Raw genomic sequence first — 13,742 nt, forward strand, 5'->3', positions numbered from 1 at the left:
CTGTGCATCTGACCACTCTGCAGAGCTACCTCTAGCATATGAACAGTGGCCACCTTGCAGGCTTCGTGCCATGTAGCCTGGCCAGTCACCCCTTGGAATCCTCTCTCTCTCCCAATTCTCCCCACTGTGGTGTGGCTCTTCAGCGCTGACTTGCTAACCCCTCATTCATTCACTTATTCCTTCCACAGAGGTTCACCGGAAGCTTCCTGTGTCCCAAGTCCTAGGCTCCGCCTTCCAGACCTCTTCCCCCTTGAACCCTTTCAGCGCTGGCCCCCAGCCCCACTCCAAGTGCTCACTGCCCCTCAGAGCCCCCGCCTGGACACCAGGCTTCCCCAGCTCCTCCCCCTGGCTCCTCCAGCGACACCAAGCTGTCACACCAGCATAGCCCTCTTGTGATGTGGGCCTGACCGCTCATCTCTTCACATCCCATGTTTCACGGATCACGTCCTGCACCTGAGAGCGCCTGTGGGCTCTGGTGTCCTCGTCTTAGCCAGCTATTCTCACCCTAGGTCACACACACACACCTCTGACCCTGGGTGTTGGCGGGAGCCTGCCAACTTGTCTGCCAGCCTCAGACAGCTCAGCCCTCATAGCACCTCAGGACATTCACCCCAGGTGACCGCCACACCTGCCACACCCAGCCCTTTGTGGTTTGGTTGGCCCTTGGGCTCACCTCGAGGCGCACCCAGCCCTCTTCTCACTACCTCCTTTAGCCCCAGACAAGTTCATACACATCCACAACTTTCATCCCAATCTGTTCGCAGAGGCTCCAAACTTCCCTCCAGTCCCAACCTCTCACCGGAAACCTCCAGATCTGTTCTCTGCTGGAAAGTCCCAAGACACTGCCAACTCAAAATGCTCAACACACAATTCCCTGTCCTCCCCCATCTCGTCCCTCCAGACAGCCTTTGACGCCCCCCTCTCCTCCCCATACCCTATCCATCACTCCATCAGTTGGCTCCACACCTCACTCATACACTGCCAGCCCCAGGGGATGGTCCTCTGGACGGTACCCTGGGCCCTGTTGCTGAGGGGGGCACCGCAGATCATGCTGCTTCTGCGCTCCCAGGCCCCACCCTCTCTGCACTGGCCTGGGAGACATGTGACCAAGTGTCTGGGAAATATCCAAGTGGCCACTGGATTTTCATGCCCACTGTTGCCTGGAGGGAGACTTGGGATCATCTGTGGCCCTCCCAGGTGGCGCTAATGATAAATGCAGGAGACACGAGATAAATGCCAATGCAGGAGATGCAAGAGACAGTTTCGATCCCTGGGTCAGAAAGATCCCCTGGAGGAGGGCATGGCAACCCACTCCAGTACTCTTTGCTGGAGAATCCCATGGACAGAGGAGCTACAGTCCATAGGGTCACAAAGAATCGGACATGACTGAAGTGACTTAGCATGCATGCACGTGGGACAAAGGGCTACCCTGTGGAATACATTAAAGTGAGAAAATGAGAAAGCATAGGGCAAACCTTAGGAAGCACCAGCCAACATTAAACATCCAGCCAAAATACTTATCAACCAACCAGGGTGAGGGAATATACATACACATGCACATATTTACAGATATAAAGGACTATGTATGACATAATTTACAAATAAACTATATATAAAATACATACTTTTATTACAAAATCCATACAGTCAATGGATTCTCTTAGAATGCTCTCACTGATTTTTGCCAAGCCTATGTATTTATAGCCAGCCTATGCCTGCAAGAGATGAGTGAGTGTAGTTCCAATGTGAATGTCAGTTGATGTTTTATGTTAGCAAGTAAGATGAAAGTGAAACACGCCAAAGATGTATATCAGAACTTCACTCACTGATGACATGAGCAATTGCTCAGTCAGGTAGTAGTTGCTGAATGCTGGCCAAATTTCCTCAATTTTTTTGTGCTGCTCACATTGTGATGGCTTACAGACATAGCACATTAAAAAAAAAAAGAAATATAGTCTACATACTATATTCACCCAATACACCTCTAAATTTAATCTGTACTATTCACATTTTCCCTATCACTTTCTCAATCAAGTCTAGAGAGTCTAGACACTGCAGAAGACATAAATCAAGCCCTGATTGGTAACACTTGCCAATTTCCGTGGCGGAAATACTCTGGCCATGGCCGATTTCAAGCTGCACCCATGGTGTCACTAACCACAGAGGTGGAAGGAGACGTGCAGTGTACCCTGTAATATATTGCCTCCATGCAGATGGAAACAGGTGCAAATAACCTGAAAAGCACAGGTAACAGAGTAAAACAAGAAGAGGCACATTTTGAGTGTTTATTACTATGGTTTTTTAACATAAATTACTTGCAGATTTACATAAACTCGTTTTTAAGGATGGCCATGTTTAACAACTGGCTTGGAAAATTCTGAGAAATTCACTAACCTGCTCTCACAAGCTAGTACAGGTTGGTTGCAACGCACCACTGGGAGCACTGCCTTTTAGGGCTGGGCTGAAAAACAGATGAGACAGAACCACTGAGAAGAAGGGGCCAAGAAGCAGGATAATCCGAGAGAAGAGCAGCTGGTGTGCAGAGCTGACCGTCCCGGCAGACGCAGGTGTGCGCAGCGTTCCTCCGCACAACACACAGAGGCCATTCGGGTCAAGGCTGGAGGCTGCCTCCAGCTTCTCATTTCTTCCATTCTCTCTTCTTGCCCTTCTCCACGGAGCTAGTGCAGGAGGAGTGGGCCTGGGGAGGCTGACAGCCTGGGGGACCTCTCCCTCTGTAAAGGGCGGGGGGTGGAGAGTGGGCAACAGGAAGTCGGGCAGGAGCCCGGGGGTGGGGAGTGGGGGAAGGGAGGGTCCTGGCGGGCCTGGGAGGGACCTGGGAAGAGGTGGGGGGTCGGGGCAGGGCTCAGAAATGCCCTCCCCTTCCCAAGCTCGGGCTTTGGGGCCCAGCCCACCGAGGTCAAGTTCACCAAGTCACACGACACACGCAGCTTGAGCTCTGGCAGAAGCAAACGGGCCACCTGCTCCCCACTGCCCCTCCCCGCAAGAGACCCCAAATAAGCAGGTGGAGGAGAAGCCTCCGGGCCCCTCCGCGTTCCCCACGGGAGAGCAATGGCCCTGAGGAGCCCTCCTGGAAGCCGCACCCTGCCCTGGCCGCCCCGGCCGCCGCGAGCCTCCGCCCTCTCCTCCGCCTCCAGGTGGCGGCGCGGCGCGCGGGCGAGCGGGAGCCGGAGCCGGAGCGCAGGGCCTTTCGCACCACGCCCCCGCCGGACCCGGGTCCCGCCGCCGCCGCCGCCGCCTCGCGGCAGTCCTTCCCTCCCGCCCGCCGGCGTCGGGCCCAGCCGAGCGGGACGGAGCCGCGGCCTGGCCTCCGGCACCCGGACCCGACAGAGGTGAGTGCGCGCGGATGGGTCGGGTAAAGCTGAGACAGCGGCTGCCGCCCGGACGAGGGGACCACCGACCTTCAGCAAGGCCGGTCCCCCACCCCCCAGTCCCCACCGCCCACCTGTAAAGAAAAATGCAAAATCCAGTCTCCGACAAAGGCCTGGGGGAGGGAGGTCCTTATCATTCCAGGGTCCAAATTGATAGTGCTGTGGGGGTCCAGGTCCTACCGCCCGGAGGGCATGCCGCGAGGGTGGCGTGTGGGGTGCTGCGGGCCAGAGGGGGTTGCCCTGTCCAGGGATCGCGGAGGCTGATCTCGGAGTCTAACACTGTCCAACTGTCCAGCTCCCCTGGGGCATGGCCCGACCCTGGGTAACTGCAGCTAAGAGGGAAGGGCCCGGGGAGGGGGTCGGTTTGAGCCCTGGGAGAGGAGTCCAAGGACCCAGTCCCAGGCTGGGCGCTTTTCTGAGAGGGAGGTGAGTAGGGGCTGACTACTATCTCGTGTCTCCTGCTGGCCCCTGGCGTCAGAGGCGTCATCTCCTGTAACTGTCTCAAATGATCTTTCCATACATCCTGCCCTTCAGCACATCGGCTGTCCACTACGTGGTAGCCCCAGGTGGAGGGAGCTGGTTCCTGCCCAGACCACTCACACTGTAGCTGGGGATACAGACTCAAATTCAAGAAGTGACTGGTGGGACGTACACCTTGCTTCTCCTTCTTGCCCCAGATGACTAAGCTAACTACGGGACACCTGTCCCCAGCCATACACCCCGGACGAATTAGAGACCCCCATATCCCCACCATCAGTCCTCAGAGGGCCCCTTCTGTATCCACAGCACCATGTACACCAGTCATTGGGATAATTCCTAAGATACCTCCTAGTCCACTTGCAGGCTTCAGTTTAGAATACACCTCTTCCAGGAAGGCTGCCCTGACTGCCTCCTCTTGATCAGATGCTTTTTGTACATTGGGCTCCCACAGTGTGGCTCCTCCTGCCCATCACCCTTCAATCATAGCTGTTAGCAGAGTACTGTAGTTGCTGTGTCAGTCCCAGTCTTCCCTTCTGAATCAGAGTTTCAAAAATTCAGCCATTCACGTTTCATGTTATTATATGCATGATGTTTTCCCTTTGATCTTTTTTTTCCTAGTTGTGTCATGCAGGATCTTTAGTTGTGGCATGAGAACTCTTAGTGGCGCCTTGTGGGATCTAGTTCCCTGACCAGGAACCTAACCCAGGCCAGCTGCACTGGGAGTGTGGTGTCTTAGCCACTGGACCACCAGGGAAGCCCCTTATGGTGTTTTCCTTTGAATAGTTTACTCTGGAGACTGGGTTACTGCAGAACCTCTATTCAGAGTAATAGAAACTTAAAACTTGCCACTTCTATTTTCAGATCTCCCCTGTGCTCCTCCACAGTTTCTTGGGCAGAGTCCATCACTTTTTTTGTTACCTTGGGTCCAAACCCTGATACTTCAGAATAACGCCTAGGGTCCCCAACTGGTCCCCAGTGGATGATGAAGAGGGTCTAAGAACTCACATTCTAAAGAGAGAACAGCTTCCCACCCTTCTCCACTCCTCCAGGGCCTGGCTCCCTCAGTGCCTTGGGGACAGGAGAGAGAGGGACAGGAGTCTGTGTCCCATGATGTAGCCTACCGCACGAGGTCCCCTTGCCCTTGGTCATCTCTTCTCACCGGCCAGCCTGCACTGGCCCTGCTGCTCCCTTAGGGGCACAAAACAAGAATTCCTCAGAGGTGCACTGGGGCCTCTCTGCTAGCCAAATCCCTGACCTGGGAGCCTTGGCTGCAGCACTGTCTCCTCCATGGCTCCTGGCTCCCACCCCGCTGTCAGACAGTCCTCCTGGGAGATGTCGGCTCTTCTCCTCCTCATCCACTCAGCCACACAGCCCTGCATGATGACTGGAGGGCGTTAGGCCACTCACTGTCCACTGGGGCTGCCTCTTGTCTCTCTCCAGGTTTCGTCTCTTCCTGTCCCAAAAGGCACCCTGAGCAGATTGCGTGTCCCCTGCCAGAGCAGACCGAGTTCCCTGGGCTCCTCGCTGGGGCAGCCCCACCCCCAGCTCTAGGAGACTTCTGGAGAATCTCACAGCCAATCACTGCTCACCTCCGATCCCAGTTCCTTCTCCGCCCTCCCGAGTACTGAGTGTGCGTGTGTTAGGGGTGGGGATTAGGATGGGGAGGTCCTGAAGGCGGGTCAGATCCATTGCTGAGGGACAGTTATTGCCTCTTTGTCCTCAACTGGACCCCAGTGGTCAACTCCAGGGCAAGAGAAAGAACCCTCGACTCATGGCTCTATTATACTATTATCCCCCTGCATTGGGAATGTGGAGTCTTAGCCACTAGACCACCAGGGAAATTATACTTTACATTTAAGAAAAATTTAATAGAAATTGTGTTCTACTCCCAGAAATGGAAAATCAGCGCCCCTGGCCACAAAAGGAAGGTAATTAAACAAAAAGCAGTGGTATTAAGCTTGAATTAGCACCTGTTACCTGCAGAATACACCTGAGGCTGACTCTCTAGGTTACAAAGGGAGATTGTTGTTGCTGTTTGGTTGCTCAGTCGTGTCTGACTCTTTGGGACCTGATGGCTCTTCTATCCATAGGATTTCCCAGGCAGTGCTGGAATGGGTTGCCATTTCCTTCTCCAGGGGATCTTCCTGACCAGGGATCAAACCCGAATCTTCTGTATTGGCAGGCAGATTCTTTGCCACTGAGCCACGTGGGAAGCTTAGCAAGAATTAAAGTGGTGCTTGAGAAATAACGGCACCCACCTGAGGCTTTCTCCTTCGTGTAATAAAATGGATTAGGACAGAATTGGACTGGGAATAACAATCTTTACATGGCTAAATTCCTATCAGTCAGCACCCGCGGAGTGCAGAGTACCACAGATAGCCTAAAGCTATAAAGCTTCAGCTCATCCTGTGATGAAGGCTCTCTCTCTTTCTTTAGGAAACCCATCCTGATGTGCCCCCTTTACAAGCCAGTCTTGTCCTGCTGTAAGGCTTGTCATGTTTTATCGTAATGGCATATTGGCTTCCACCAGGTCTATCTGACTCACTCCACTATCCAGGTACCCCCCACAGGGCCTGGAGCACAGGTGGTAAATGAACAGATGAATGAATAATTAATGAATCATTAGGTTGAGCTCCTCGACTTTGATCCTACTGGGCTGCTTCCAGCCATGCCTTTCCTTTCTCTTCCTCCTGTCAAACTCAGCATGCTCCATCCTCCAAGGCCCTGCTGAGGGCTCTGCTTCCCCAGGAGGCTTTGTTCAACCACCCTCAGCAATCCTGCCTCTTAATAGTCCATCCCTGGCAGTGCCTATGCCCCGGGGAAGTTCAGTTCCAGAGTCCAGTGTGTTCCCCACATGTCAAGAAGGCAAGAAGAAGGGGGTGATGCCACAGGTGCTCAGTAACCACCACAGAGTGACTCCACACCGTGCCTCCTTCAAGGATGCAGCTGTCTCGGCACCTGTAAGAGTTCCCTGTTGCTGCTGTAACAATCTGACCACAAGCTCAGTGATGTCCAACAACACGAGCTGATGATCTTAACAAGTCCAGAAGTCAGAAATGGGATCCATGGCTGAGTTCCATTGTGGAGGCTATAGGAGAAAATCCACTCCATTGCCTTTTTCACCTTCTAGAAGTGGCCTGCATTTCCCGGCTCTTGGAACCAGCTCCCATCCTCAAAGCCAACAATGGCTGGTCCAGTCTCTCCCACTCCGCACCACTCTGACAGTCTCCCTCTTCTGCTTCCATCTTTCACCCTTGTGATTGCATTGGGCTCCCCCAGATAACCCAGAATAATCTCCCCGTCTCCAGATCCTTAACTTTATCACATCTGCACAGTTCCCTTCCCCATGTAAGGCAATATAGGTTCTAAGGATTAGGACGTGGGCATCCTCAAAAGAGACCATTATTCTGCCTTCTACAACAGCTGTCCCCTGGTAGGCAGAGGACACTGTGGGTGGTGGTATATTAACAGTAGCTGACATTTACCGAGTATTTAAGCTTGGCCCGGAACTGTTCAGAGCACATTACCCAATATTCTGGGAGGAAGGTGCCATTCTTATCCACCTCACTTCATGGATGACGCCCTAAGAGGTTAAATAACTTGGCAAGAGGCTGAGCTGGGGTTTGAACCCAGGCTGTCTGGCTCCAGGGAGCATCTCCTCATTTTGAGGCTACCTTCTCTGGCACCATGATCAACCCAGGATTCGAGTCGACAGCCTGGGAGCAGCCCAGGCAAGGTCTGAAGCCCAACACTGGGAGAATTTTCACCAAGATTTTCTGGGTGAGACACCACATAGACTATACATACTTTGCCAGTTTCCTCTCATTTCAGCCCTTTCTCCCCAACCTAACACTCACCCCCCATCAGAGGCACCTAAGCTTATCCGGGGAAGTTGAAGCATGCTCCCTAAGGGTTCCTTTTAGGGGCTGCAGACAGCTAAATCTGGAAGAGTTTGGGAACCTGAACCAGAGGGGCACACATAAGCCTTCTGCAGGCACTGAATAAGAGGGTGTCCTAACATTTATTGAGCACCCACTAAAGGTAGTCATGGTTGTAAAGGATTTTTTTCTTATTAACTCATTTAATACAACAACTCTGTGAGGTACTGTTACTATCCCCATTTCACAGATGAGGAAACTGAGGCACATAGAGGTCATGTAAGTTTCTGAGGTCACACAGCCAGTGTGAAGAGCCAGGATTTTACCCATTCTCCACGAGCAAGAAGCTGATCAACCCCAGCCTGCCCTGTCTCACCCCACTTCAGTCAGCCAAGTCCTCTTTTGTGCCTTCTCAGCATAATCTGCTCCCTTTGCACTTGCGAGGCTGGGCTCCCACTTTCTAGGTCAACCAGATTTCTTGAGAGCACCGTTATATTTCATTCTTACACCAACCTTCATTAGTAACCCCATTTTAAAGAAGAAACTGAGCCTCTGGGCTCAGACTTGCCAGAGCTCTAACAACCAGAGCACAACAGATTTGGGATTTGAACCCAGACATTTAGATGCTCCCAACTCAGCTTGAGCAAGCCCAGCCTGCAGGCCTCCTCCAGGAGTCCACAGCCTAGCTGGGAACGTCACGCGGGTTCCCCAGCTCTCCAGATGTGTGTGCTGATGCTTCAGCTGGACTTGAGCTCAGATTTTCCTGCCTTCAGGTGTCCAGGTTAGTCACGCTCTGTCTGAGCACCCACAGATGATCTGAATGGGGGCAGAAGCAACACTGTGGCGTTAATCAGGCCCTCAGTCAACTGATGAATCAGCTCAGGCCAGAGCCTGCTGGTGTGTGGTTGGTTGATGCCAGAAAAGATCATTTTCAGAGAAACCAGCCCCTTGTTGCCTGAAACCGTCCTGGGAGTTGCTGGACTCAGCAGTGACGAGTATTTCTCGAAAGTTGCGCACCTTGAGGAGGAGCTAGGAAGCTCCCAGCGACAGGAAGCACAGGGCAGGGGCGTCTGCAAGAGGAGGCCTGGGGCCGAGATGAGCCAGTGTCGGAGCCAAGTGAGGAAGTTAGGGACTCAGCCCCGTCATTTGGGGGATAAAGAGAGATTTCCTCTGAGGCCGGCCAGCTGTGCTAATTAGAAGAATGAACTGAAAAAACGGTAAGTTTTTGTTGTTGTTGTTGTTTTTAAGTAAATAGTCTGTACACATTCTGAAGTAGGCACACATCCTTCCATTAGTGTGAGCTCACTGTGAGGACACATCTGGAAACACCCATATCTGCACCAGCCAGCGTCTCGGCAGAAAGCAGAGGCCACTCCGGCAGGGTGACTGGGGAGACGGTGACACAGCGACGGTTTTCAAGGGATTGGGGAGGGTTAAGGGAACCAACACAGGATGGTGCAGCACCCCGAGACTAGCATCTCTGGGGAGCTGTTACTGTCCCCAGACCTGGAGGAGGAAGGGGGTGAACAGCACAGGAGAGACTCCAGCAGGAGCTGACGACTGCAGTAAACGGACGGCCAGTCTGCAGTGAGCTGGCCTCCCCTGATCCCAGTCTCTGGCAACCCTCTGATCCCAGTGAGTGCTTCCGCTTGCCCAACCCAACAGAGAAGCCAGAGAATGAGGGAACCCTGTGATATAGTCAGTAGAGTAGGATGGAGAAGGGTGAAGAATGGATCTGCATGGAGGCAACCAGCTCTTCCATGCTTTCCATCAGCTGCCACTTCTGAGCCCCTGCCACCGTGCCTCCTTGGGCTTGACACCGGAAAAGACCAAAAAGTGCCAAGGCCAAAAACCTACGAGAGACTGAAAAAGAAGACATGGACATAATCGTTACTTGCACCGGCTATGGAGAAATTCTGACCGCATCTCTGGAGCCCAGCCCAATGTGGGAGAGGATTTCTGTGGGCAAGAAAGACAGTTATTAGCACAGCATCTCAAATCAGCATTCCAAGAGCATGGGCCATAATTTACCATTCTCTAGGTCCCAAAAGGTTCTGGAAAACAACACATGCCTCATTTTAACTAAATGAGCTCTGTTGTTTATATATGGCCAGTGCCAGATTTTGTTTACAAATTCTGCTGACCCTGCCAAGGTCTGTACATCTTGACACCAAGAAACACAGTAAAGTCTAGCCAAAAGCCACTGACTCTGCAGGCTGTGCAATGAATCTCTTTGCTTCTCCAAACCTAGCATTTTCTCAGGGAGAGCCAGAAGTGCCCATCCCCCTATTCCACAGGCCTATTCTGGATCTTTAAGTAAGCGGTATAGGTACCATGAAGGCTTCCCCTGGTGGCTCAGCGGTAAAGAATCTGCTTGCCAGTGCAGGAGAGGTGGGTGTGATCCCTGGGTCAGGAAGATCCCCAGAAGAAGGCAGTGGCAACCCACTCCATTACTCTTGCCTGGGAAAACCCTATGGACAGAGGAGCCTGGCAGGCTATAGTCCATGGGGTTGCAAAGAGTCAGACACGACTGAGCAACTAAACAACAACATAGGTACCATGCTGTTCCATCACACTAAAAAATGAAGTGTGAGTTGAAATGGAGTTTGTTTTAATTGAAGACTGTGAAAGGTTCCAGATATGTCTGGACATCTGTAAGCAGAGATTGTAGGATAGAAAAAGAGAAGCAGGGAGGCAGGACCACAGAGTACTGCCACATGGCCCCACTACAGAGGCCCCCACCTGATAGATTATAGTGTGTTCCCACCCCTGGAAATGGGCAATATGACAGCCCTCGCAGGATTCACTTTGCAATAAACTTTCTACGTCACAAGCACTGTACCCCTGAGAGTCGGAATCCTGGACCTAGCAACTGATGATGGGCTTTAATACCCCGCTTCTATCCAGGAGGGATAGGATGAGGCAGAATGTAATTGCTGCAGGAAGCAGCTTCACAGCCAGGCTCAGACACCCAAAACTGAGTGGCCTTAGGCAATGCACTGAAACTCAGTTTCCTGATCTGCGAAAGGCAGAGAATAAAACCACAGTATTCAAAGGGTAAGAGCCAAGAAGGTATTTGAATGGACCATAATAACAGCTATATATAAGAGGGTATTTGGAGTGAACAACAATAACACCTAACATCTACTGAACCCTAGTATGTGCCAGGTGCTGAGCTAAGGGCTTGATTTAACTCGTGCAATCACCTCAACCTCCTTTTGAAGCTGCGTCCCCATTTCACACACCGGGAACCCAGCACAGAGGAGTCCAGGGATCTGTTCAAGGTTACTCTACTAACAGGTGCAGAGACGGAATTCACACTCTGGAATTCAGGCACTCTGGGTCTCCAAGCCAAACTGTAAACAACCACTTTCAGCATGACAATCTTTAAAAAAGTTTATCTGTGCATTTTTGTGGCATGAGTAGTTAGTCCAGAAGACTCCATTTGTGAAGGTTTCACAAGAAGGAGGAATTTCAAAATGAGGACCAGCAAAGAGCCTGCTGAGAGGTTGCTGGGCATGTGCCCAACAGGAAAAGCAAAATGCCTCGCCTCCCTCTGTTCTCCCTGCTCCCCTGCCAGGGTATCTTCTGCCCTCCTGCCCACAGTCCATTTCCTTCCAGAGATTCACCTAGTGGCTCAGTCACGAAGTGTGGAGCTTTGAGCCCCCAGAGCAGTTAGCAGAAAATGAGCCATCAGTCTGCCTCTGTCTGCCTGCACTCCAGCTGCCGGCCACCCCTAACCCCCAACCATCCATCTGACCACCAACCACACGAGCTTCTATGGACTCCTGCAGCAACCAGTCCCAGACACGCAGTTCACAAACAGGAACAGAGTGCCCTGCTCTCAGCCAGGTATGGGGCAGGGAACGAGCGTCCTGCAGAGAGATGGCTGTGGGCCAGTGACCCCAATGGGCAGTGCAAGGGATGCTGGGAAGGGAGCCAATGAGCAGGGGTGGGACTCAGCACAAATTGCCTGGGACAGCCAAGCAGACCTGATAGGGCAGGTGAGTTTCCGGTCTTACAACTGTGGCAAGAGTCCAGGACGCAGGACAGGAGGTCTTCTGAGCGGACAGGGACACAGGAGGTAAGGTGCGCAGATGTGAAGGAGAAGATGCTGAGGGGCCAGCAAAGGGTGACTTGGGATAGGATGCAGGTGGTGATGGGGGCTCTGGACTCAGCTGCCTGGGTTTGGATTTCTTTGCCTCCACTTAAAAAATCAAGAGACATTATTTTGTTGACAAATGTCAGTCTAGTCAAAGCTATGGTTTTTCCAGTAGTCATGTATGGATGTGAGAGTTGGACGGTAAAGAAAACTGAGCGCTGAAGAATTGATGCTTTTGAACTGTGGCGTTTGAGAAGACTCTTGAGAGTCCCTTGGATTGCAAGGAGATCCAACCAGTCCATCCTAAAGGAAATCAGTCCTGAATGTTCATTGGAAGGACTGATGCTGAAGCTCCAATACTTTGGCCACCTGATGTGAAGAGCTGACTCACTGCAAAAGACCCTGATGCTGGGCAAGATTGAAGGCAGGAGGAGAAGGGGACAACAGAGGATGAGATGGTTGGATGGTATCACTGACTCGATGGACATGAGTTTGAGCAAGCTCTGGGATTTGGTAATGGACAGGGAAGCCTGGCGTGCTGCAATCCGTGGGGTCGCAAAGAGTCGGACACGACTGAGCGACTGAACTGACTGACTGACCTTTGGCAGGTTACTTGATCTCTCTGTGCCTCATTCCCGGGTGTGTAAAATGGGGATAATAAGAGTAAATAAGAGTATCTATCTCATAGAGCGGCGAGAATCAAATGAGTTCATGCATTTAAGTACTTAACAACAGTGCTAAGCACCCCGTAAGTATTAATACTCAAAAGCCCAGCGTTATAACTATTAATGTTTTTGTTGGGAGCTTGTGGGGCAAAGGGCCCTGAAACAACCTTGCATTCTCAACAAAACCAGTAGGAGGTCCTCTGAGCTGTCCCTGGCCACCCCTGCTGCAGGCACACTCAGGCGGTTTAAGGCACCAGTGTAGGGATCCAGGAGACAGCAAACCCAAGGGCAGACCCCCCCCCCCCCCCAACACACACACACACCTCGCCCCTTTATCTGGGCCTCATTTCTGAAGTCCCTGAGCGCTGGAGAGAGGCCCTGACAGCCAGGGGACACTGAATCTACTGAAAGGCTACTGATGTGCTGGCGCTGGGGACACAGAGGTGAACAGCACAGAAGGGTCGTTTCAGGGGCTCTCCTTACTTAGGGGTTCCTGATGAGGCTGGAGAAGGACCCTAGAGCTTTTGCAGCCGGGCCCAGGGTGGGTGAGCCCCGCGCTGGCGGCTCGGGCTCCTGTCCCCGGGGGCAGAATAGTAGTGGGGGTGGGGGAGAGCTGAGCCTCCAGGACGGGTCTGCGCGACCGACCGCGGCTCTTCCCGGCCGGCGCCAAGCCTGTGGTCGCAGAGAAAGGCAGGGAGCTGGGGCGAGGCTGGGTGTGCCCGACGGGGGCGGGAGGAGGGGCTTGGGGGAGGGCAGGCTGTGGCTCCAAATTCGAGGAGGAGGAGAGTCTGACCGGGAAGCGGGCCGCCGGCTTCCCCCGACCACCCCCGTCAGCAGCCCCCGACGCAGTGTCCACCCCGCTGGCGCGCGCCGGCTGTAAAAAAGACGCGGGTGACTGCGCCCCGGCCTCTCGCAGCGCAGGTACGTGCCCCCCATCCCCGGAACCCGTCCTCTCCTCCCCACTGCCTTGGGGTCGCCGGCGCGCGTGCGGGCAGCGGCCGCTCCCGGTTCCCGGCATCCAGCTCCGAGCCGCCCGCAGCGCGGCCCGCGAGCGCGCGGAGAGGGTCGGGGGCAACCGGGCCCCACGTGCGCGCGGGGAGGCCAAGAGCCGGGGCCGGGCGGGTGCGTGACGGCGGCGGGCAGGCGCGGCAGCGGCGAGGCTGCCCGGCAGGATGTCTCCGCCTGCGGTTGCCGCCACCCACTGGGCTAGCTCCGTAGCCACCTGGTA

General features: G+C 53.4%; 1 protein-coding gene across 2 annotated transcripts in view; it reads left to right on the top strand.

Moving 5' to 3' along the window:
• The first annotated feature begins 2,850 nt into the window (after positions 1-2,850).
• GPR68 (G protein-coupled receptor 68) overlaps positions 2,851-13,742 on the top strand; it is a 35,054-nt gene continuing 24,162 nt past the window's right edge. The window contains exon 1 of one of the 2 annotated variants that reach the window (XM_070477951.1): positions 2,851-3,350. The gene's annotated coding sequence lies outside the window, so the exon portion shown is untranslated. Of the gene's footprint in view, positions 3,351-13,262; positions 13,436-13,742 lie in introns of those variants that run through there. The other variant, XM_070477952.1, reaches the window with a different exon arrangement.

The sequence above is a fragment of the Odocoileus virginianus genome, chromosome 16 (assembly GCF_023699985.2).
Source record: "Odocoileus virginianus isolate 20LAN1187 ecotype Illinois chromosome 16, Ovbor_1.2, whole genome shotgun sequence".
Classification (NCBI taxonomy): domain Eukaryota; kingdom Metazoa; phylum Chordata; class Mammalia; order Artiodactyla; family Cervidae; genus Odocoileus; species Odocoileus virginianus.